Raw genomic sequence first — 9235 nt, 5'->3', positions numbered from 1 at the left:
CAAGTCATTTGTTACTTTTCTTTTTAAAAGTAATCAAGTGTGAGATAGTGGTCAGTCATGTAAGCGTCAAAACTATGAGGAATGACAGTCCAAGGAACGCAGTGATAGCATCCTGGATTAACATTTCTGAATAGCCCCTACCTTAGGTGTATAAAGTGAGACGTATGGAGCTCATGACATAATCCAAATAAAAGCGTTTCTCCAACCAATTGGTATCTTAGAGTTCACTTTGGGGAGCCACTGTAAAGGCGACTCCTGAATTCTAATTTAAAGCTTCTTGATGTTCATGATGGCCACAGAAGATTCCACAATTTAATGCAATTTTGTCTTTTAAAGACATGAGAACAAAAGCATTTTCAAAAGCCTCAAGGAAAAGCAGTTTCCTTTACCTATTATGCATCATTTCCACTAAGAACACAAGGAAGGTATCACAGACTATGACTTGGAGAATATAAACGTACAATATTGGCAATGTATGTGATGATTACTGACAAGAACTAGTCATCACTCCTCCTCCCATACACAGTGCAGTCAGAGAAGACACAACAGATCTGCTGAAGCAATGAAAACAAGTGTTCAAATGCCAAACAAGTAAAAATCTATCTAATCAGCCATGACTTAAAGCACACCCCTAAGTCTTGTGCAAGTTTCCTTTAAATACACCCTTTTAAGAGCTTTGTATCACAACTACTATGTTTTCTTGAGCTCACAATTCTGTAACACAGTGGGAATATATTAAATAATTGAGCTTATAAACTAACTCATATGTGTTTCTGTGAACATTTATTAATGTGATGTTTTTCTGAGTAATAGTACCTGGAGGTAACCTTCAGCTGTTCTACAGCCCTTCCCAACTATACATTTTCTTTAAGATCCTTAACATTTCATAAGATGCTCAACTTCTTCTGCAACAATCATGGCATTGAGTATTTCTGTGTTTGTCATGGTTGTTTTCGTGCTCTGGGTGTAGAGGTCCTTGGGATTACAGTGGACTAGATCAATGACTTTCTGTTTCTTCAAATTGGAGATCTCAATTAGGTCCTCAGAACTATGGTGACAAGGATGTACCTGGATTCTCTGGAAACTTGTTAAATGATGGATTCAAAGTCAAAAGATTAAAGAAGTGAGGGCATTAAATAATTGTCTTCCAATACAAAATACAAGCACCTGTCTTTTCCTCATGCTTCCAGGAAACAATTTCAACTCATAGTAAAATGATTATAATTAACTCTGTAGAGACTGGCAGATGAGAAACAAGAATACAAATTAATGAACAATTTATAGTGCAATATTTTTATCATCTTGAGTCAACTTTTCCCCTATGAAGGATCACTTGGGCAAAGCTGGACATCTTATTCCCTTCTTTTGAGACTAGGCATTAACAAAGATTGACCTCAATTTTCAATATCTACCCACTTTCTGTTCCAGCAGTTCTGTTACTACATGTATCAGATAAATAATAAGGATATTACCTGCTTTTTTTTTCTTTTAAAATAATTTTCTTTTTATTTATTTTTTAAATATATTTTATTAATTTATTCATATTAAATCTCAATTGTTATCCCATCCCTTGTATCCTCCCATTCCTCCCTCCCTCCCATTTTCCCGTTACTCCCCTCCCCTATGACTGTTCCTGAGGGGGATTACCTCCCCCTGTATATGCTCATAGGGTATCAAGTCTCTTCTTGGTAGCCTGCTATCCTTCCTCTGAGTGCCACCAGGTCTCCCCATCGAGGGGACATGGTCAAATATGGGGCAACAGAGTTCGTGTGAAAGTCATATCCCACTCTCCACTTAACTGCTTTTAAGGTAATGCCAACAAGGAATATAAACACAAGAAGATGAACTGTGAGGTCCAATGCTATACAATTGTGTTTAATTTTTTTAAAACAGAAGTTGTCACATTAAGGTTTTGACTCAATGTACCTATGCATAAAAGAAAAATTAGCATATATAATCAATTAGAATTGTATGTGGATAAACATTGATAAGTCTACCCATTTTGCATGTGATGGAGAGTTGATTGAGGTAAGAAAAGATCAAAGTGTATGAGGCTCAAAACAGGAAGAGTACCTGGAATCATTGATTGTTTATTCCTCTCTTAGATTTCCACTTGTTTTCTAGCTTTGGCAATCTTAGATATGGGCCTCCCATTTAAAAACTGATTAGAATGAAAGTAACAAGAGAGTAGTTTTAGGAAAATCCCAGACGTGCCCCTAAGCTTTCTCTTCCAGACGACTCACACTCACTACTTCAAGAACCCCATGCAGGCTCCTCTTAAATATAATTTCTACCTCCAACCTACAAATCTTCCTTGACCTTTCAACTCATATGTCAAACTTAGTATGTCCAAAACCAAAGTATAACCTTCCCCCATTTCAGCAAATATTGACTTCACTTTTCCAGCTATTTATATTAAAAATCCAGGAAGTCATTACTAATTCTTTTCCTTTTTATATATTTGACTCTTTGGATGTCTAAGGTCTGGTTGTCTTCACTAATTTACATTATGAACTGAGATAGCCTGATTTTACAGTCTTCACAGTCACTATCCCAATTCTATGTGTATTGCAATAGTTTTATGGTGGTGTCCCTTCCAACCATTTTGACCATCTACAGTATAAAAATTGTGTATAGTTCTTGAGACTCCCCTTTTATCATCAGTGGCTTTGCGTTGGCCAGCAAGTCCCAGATGAGATCTACAAAGTCCTTTGTGATCTGACTTACAATCCTGTCACTTGTCTTGTTACTCCCATCTCTGTGGTTTCCAGCCACTTAGACTTTCATGTGGTCTTTCTGTCTACAAGGCGGCATCTTCCTCTCAGCACAGAACAATATGTTCATACTCTTCTTAATACCTAAAGTCTTCTCTTTCGACCTGGTATTACCTTTCTTCATTAATGCTACAAATAAAGTCATCTATAAGTATTTAGATACTTAAGCTTCAAGTATATAAACATCTTAATATAATACAAATATATCTAATATTCAATAACGTGAAGGTAAGTAATGCATTTGGGGAGCAAACTATATTCCCGATTTCCAATACCGCTCCTTAAGTATTGAAAGTAGGACACTAAGCTGGGCATGGTGGATCCTACCTTTACTCTCAGCACTCGGGGAAGCAGAGGTAGGCAGATTGCTGTGAGTTCAAAGCCAGCCTGGTCTACAAAGCAAGTCCAGGACAGCCAAGGCTACACAGAAAAACCCTGTCTCACACCCCCCCAATAGGACACAATAAATCAAAATAGAACCTCAATAAGGAGCATTTACAAAGCCCAAAAGACTCTACCCAGTTTTTCCAGAGAAGACATTACTATAAGATGCTAATTTCTGTACTCAGTTCAACCACACAGTAACAAAGACATCCTCTTCACTGCAGGCTGCTAGTAGCCTATCCTAATTATTAGCTATTCTGGGGCACAATCTAGACTGGTGAATAAAAATGCACATGTGTACAGAGAAAGACTTAATTATAAACACACAGAGATATACATCCACATACACACATGCACATATCCATTCAATATGTGAGTGAATTATTTAAATGAATGGTTAAGGGAAATCACAGAAAAGTAAGAAAAATTCTTAAAGTATACATTAAGAATTTGCAGCTGAGCATGTTTTATGATTTTACCAAAGGTACAATTTAATTTTATTTGTTTTTTAACACCTCCTCCCAGAGTGTGAAGCTTCCTTTTAGCCACAGGCCCCCTTTCCAGAAAGGCTGTAATCAGAAGACAGTGATTTAACCCAGGCACCAGATTCTCCTACCCCAAATCTTCAAAGCAGTTGTGCAATTCAGGTGTGTATTGAAAATAGTTTATACTTAGGTTAGACTTACGACTAGTGTTACACAGCAGCAGTCTCGGAGAGGGAGAGTGAAGTATTTCCAGCCTATGAACTGTCACACCAGGACTATGGTCGTGGTCACCACGACTCTGGCAGGAAATATTTGACTGAACATGTAATTTGGTTAATACCTCACAACACACCAAATTGAGAACCACTAATTTGAGAACTGGCTAAATAAGTAAATAAATGTTTAAAAAAGTTCTGAGCTGTGAAGGACACAAAGTAGAACTCAAGCGAAGATGTCAGAACAAAATATTGGAAGCACAAATCTCAAATAAACAAGAGAAGATGAGGGAGGGGCTCCGATCAGGATGTAAAGTGAACAAATTAAAAATTAAAAAATGTAAAAACATAGGTCCTTAAATTGTATACTGTGCTTGACTTGAATATTTTTCTTCACAACAAAAAAAGAACCTAAAAGGGACAGTGGGAAAACATGTTCTTCGTATAACCATAGGTAAAAACTTGTACAAACACACTTGGAAACTGGTGCATGTGTGTGTGGAAACCATACAAATTATCTGGCTCAATATTAGAAAGAGTTAGAAATATTAGAAAAGGCATTCTCTTTCTCTCCAAATCTTTGAGTTATTCAAACTCTTGAAGAATCATCTACTCATTGTTGCATATGAACCTTCAGGTATTCATATTCCTCCCAGGCTAAAGTAAAAAAAAAAAAATGTACCATTTACCAAATTCCAATAGAATATATTCAGTGCACTTTTGGCGCTTGATGCCAAATATAATAAAAAAGCACAATGACTTACCTGGGACACTGCCACGTATTTGGGAGTTTCTTGTAAGTAGAGTTGTTGAAGTCCTCTTTCTTGCCTAGATAGTTCTATCTTGCTGCCGTGTCCCAAACATTTCTCTTTACAATGTCAAGCCATAACAGTGCGCACACCAACGTCCAATACACTTCTAAACCATCTGAACATGTGGTACCATACTCTACGAACATGAATGATGTCTTTGAGTATCCTCAAGTTCTGTGTGTTCCTACACCACGTATTGCCAGATGTTAATACCGTATCCTACCTGGGGTATTGTGAGTGTGTGTGTGTGTGTGTGTGTGTGTGTGTGTGTGTGTGTGTGTAGTTTCAATGGCATCAAATAAAATTAGCCCTTTGTCCTGAGAATCCGTGAAGTAGTGGCCAGCACACAGGTAATGAGCAGGACAGTGGACTGCAGCTTTTCATTACAAGAAAACCTAACACAATGCCGATATCAGATCAAAACAAAAGGGAGTGGCTGGAAACACAATTCCATGTCATACACAACATCTTCGAGAGTCATCACTAAGCCGGGCGTGGTGTCGCACACCTAGAATCCCAGCACTTGGGAGGCAGCGGCAGGAGGATTTCTGTGAATTTGAGGCTAGCCTGGTCGACAAAGTGAGCCCAGGACAGCCAGAACTACAAGAGAAACCCTGTCACAAGAAAAAAAAAAAAGGTCATCACTAAAGATTTGTGGCACAAAGAAGGCTTGGTGTTTTCTGTGGGTACACTTACAGTGGATGAGGAGGAGGAAAATTAAGGCTTATTTGTCCATCTTCAACTTAGAAAAGCTTTTAAAGTGTTCAAGAAAACTGTATCTTAAGTATCATATTCTTTCTTTATACAAGTTATATATAAAGATAGGTGATAGAGACAGATAGATAATAGGTAGGTAGATAGAGAGACAGACAGACAGACAGATAGATAGATATGGATCAACAAAAAAGAATAATAGCATATTTATGAAAGATTTATACGTAGCATCATACCACTGAGATAAGGGCACATATAGTAATAGATATAAACATTTACATAATAAACAATATTATATTTTCAGAACTGTGCATTCACTAATTTATATGCCACAAATAAAAATATTTGTTATGGAAAAATGGAGATATCTTGAATACTAAAGTCCTTTATTTAACAACACAGAAATTTCACAAAAACAACTTTACTGGGCAAATTGAAGTGATTTTTTAAAATTTTTTTTTACAGTTTTGTACATGCCCCATAAGTGATTTTTCTTAATAAATACACTGTTTTTCCAAAACTGCTTTTTTAAAGTAACTGCACAAGCTTACATACACCTTTACACAAATATCTATTAGAAAATGGAACCGTTAACTGCACAGTTCAGAACTGGAGGACGCTGGGAAGGGAGAACACTTCGTGCCCCTTGTCCTGATGTATCTATTTGGCAACTGTGGGACGGAATCCCTCTGAACACAGTAGCTGTGTCTTACTCACTAGGAATACAGATCTCAGTGTGAAATGCCAAATCTAATAAAAACAAAATCTGAAACATTTAGCTGTTACATGAGAACCAACTGTTTGATATTGCTGTGAATCTCCCCATGATCAAAGACCCACTACAGCTTTCTGCTCAATATATTTGACCCTGAATCATGCATTCATTTAACTGTGTCCCTCGTTTCATTCTCTGATTACTGATACTATCAGCTTCAAGGCTTTATACGCGTTGGCACTAATTGAACAACGTCCATGCCAGGGGTCCTCATGAGGGACGGAACATTCCTTTCTTTTCGTGATTACTTAATATTAATTCATGGCAAGACCATTGTCTCTCATTCCCTGCAATTGCTTAGAAAGAAATTGAGGGTTTGGGGTTAAGCAACCAGGAGACTTCGCATGTATGCATACATTAGGGGGAAATGATTACTATGTATGTCCCATGGATGGAGTCAGTATCGCCTTGTGTGTGTCCCTCTGCTTGCATGAGAACAACCAGAAACTCACCTTAGTCTGAAGGTCAATAAAGACAGAAGTCTGCATTATGATATCCTTCTGGAGTGCTAAGGAATTAGCTAAGAGGAACATTTGCTTAGGACATTATGTGCCAATGACCCATATGTTCTCCCGGGCTCCCCTCAAATGCTGCCAGGGCATGGCACCCACTGAGGACTGGACTCTCGCGTGTGTTGACTTTTCTAACAACCTTAGCAACATCTGATACATAGCTTTTAAATTGAATATATACAACTTAAACCATGATTGCTCAATTGTAAATTTCCTTGGCATATAAAATAAAAGTCATGTTTCATAGGTATTTTGGAATAAAGAAAATGCACACCTTTTCTGCCCTAAGGCTACAGGACACAGATGCTTAGAAAGAAAACTAGAGGGGACCTAAAAGGGTAATTTCTTCACCATTACCAGTGAGAACTCTATGTGTACCCTACATTTTGTAAATTGAGTTTAAGTGAAAACATAAGAAGTGTGTGGCATAAAAGCAATCAGTGTCAATAATAAAAATGTGTGAGAATTAAAGAAAAAGGCCACACTGTTCATGATAACAAACAGATTCCTTTCATTAAAAATAAATGAACTGCCATGTGAAACAACACATTTACAATACACAGATTCATTGTCTTAAGAAAAAAAACAACAAAAAAACCCAAAATACATCAAGACATGCAATACCACCTTGAGTTTTCAACTGTCCATACATTGCTAGGAGGTCCTTATAGTGTGCCTAATATAGTCTGAAAAGCAATTTGTTTCGTTTATTATCATTTTTACAAAAGCAAGGGAAGCATCCCATTCAAGTGTGGAAATAAGTTTCACTTACTCATAGTTAACTAACAAATTGTCAAAAATAAGAATAAAGTAAAATACTTTTTTTTAAGGAAAAAAAGGAAGGAAGAATGGGACAATAATGAACTCATACAGTTCTCACTGGTCCAAAAGCAGAAACAGAAATTATACCTACAAACTCTCTAAGGGATGCACACGGAGTAGAACGCTATCTCAGAAGTAATATACAGCACATTTTAGCTTTTGATGATTTCATTCCTTTTTCTAAACTTAGATGGGTGTAATACATAATACATTTTCCTCACAAAGACTGCTTGACCATACTGCAGACTAAGCACTGGTATCCTAGCTAGGCACATTCGTCCCACGGGTACCCCACATTGGCATCATTGATGCCTGCTAAGCTCCTATCCAGGTACTCCAATGATGCCATATTTAACCTGCCTTTACAAAAAAAAAAAAAAAAAAATTTGTCGCCCCACTTCCCATTCAAAACTAAAACAAGATTTTAAAAACTATTCACCTGCCAGCCTTTGAAGCACATTACACTGTAAAGTCCTCACTGCTTTGTCACGGTCCTCTCCTGCTGTTTTCCTTCTGTCTTGCTAACCTGTCTGACAGGGGTAAAGAACAAAAACGTAACTAACATGATACCTATGTGACTCTATGTGTTTTTCCTGAACTATGCTTTATTCCTGAAATTGATCCTCACAGGGTAGAAAAAAATTAATCAAAGTATTTCTCTTAATTGGATAGGCCCCTTTTGAAAAAGCACAGCTGTCCCAGGAAAACTCAGTCTTAGAGGACAAGGCAGCCCGGGTTCTATAAAGCATTCTGGGCGATGCTGTCTTGTTTTATGAAACTCCTCTCAGCGCGGCCTTACTTCATGGAAAGAAAGTGTCCAGTAATAAGAAATGGAAGGGAAGCTGTGGGTGTTCCACTGAGACACTGGCAGAAAAACACTGGACCAACTGATAAGCTATGGAAAGAAAGATAAAGAAACAAAAAAATGCCTCACTTTTAATGAATGTGTAAATTATGCTGAACTTGAAAATATGGCCAGCCATGCCTTAAAGCAGGGTTCAATGCATTTAAGTATTGTTTTAAACCTACCCATTCAATGATATACATGGAATTGAAACATTTGAATACCCTTCTGTTTTTATTTTTCCTACTCCTCTCCAAGCAAAATAATTAATAATAACAACAACAACAGAATCCAAAAGCTTAGACAGGCTGTGTATGTTAGGGGAAAAAAGTGTCAGGCATGAATTTCTCTTCCTATGATCTGATAACTTTAGCCTAGAAAACACTTTTTCAACAACAACAACAAAAAAATACAACTGATTCTGCATTTTCCAACTATTCTGAGTACTCCCCGTACAGTGCAACCCAAACAAGTCAACTACGCTAAGTATTTGGGAGGTATACCCTCTGTACAGCTCGTTTGTAAGCAATGCAAGTGCATAACCACTACTCTAATATAGTGCTCAAAAGATTAATTGAAACCTTCATAGTAGCTTCCCTTCTCATAGCAACACAGTTGAAGGTAATTGCTGGATCTAGCATTATCTTTTAGTCTTGTAAAACCAGCCATCAAGTCTCTACAGAAAGATGCATGAATAATCACCAGTGCTGTTTCTGCTTCTACAAACAACTGGCAAAAAAAAAAAAATATTTAAAGCTAAAATTTATTGCTCCAGATTTAACTTGCAGAACCATATTGTTGTGTACAAACCGTTAATCTCCATAGCTGCTCAGACATGATTGTCTCCTTGTGTCTAAACACACAAAATACAAGCTGCTATCTGTACAGTTTACAGTAC

This window comes from Acomys russatus, chromosome 23, assembly GCF_903995435.1.
Source record: "Acomys russatus chromosome 23, mAcoRus1.1, whole genome shotgun sequence".
Lineage (NCBI taxonomy): Eukaryota > Metazoa > Chordata > Mammalia > Rodentia > Muridae > Acomys > Acomys russatus.
This window is presented reverse-complemented; position numbering follows the sequence as displayed.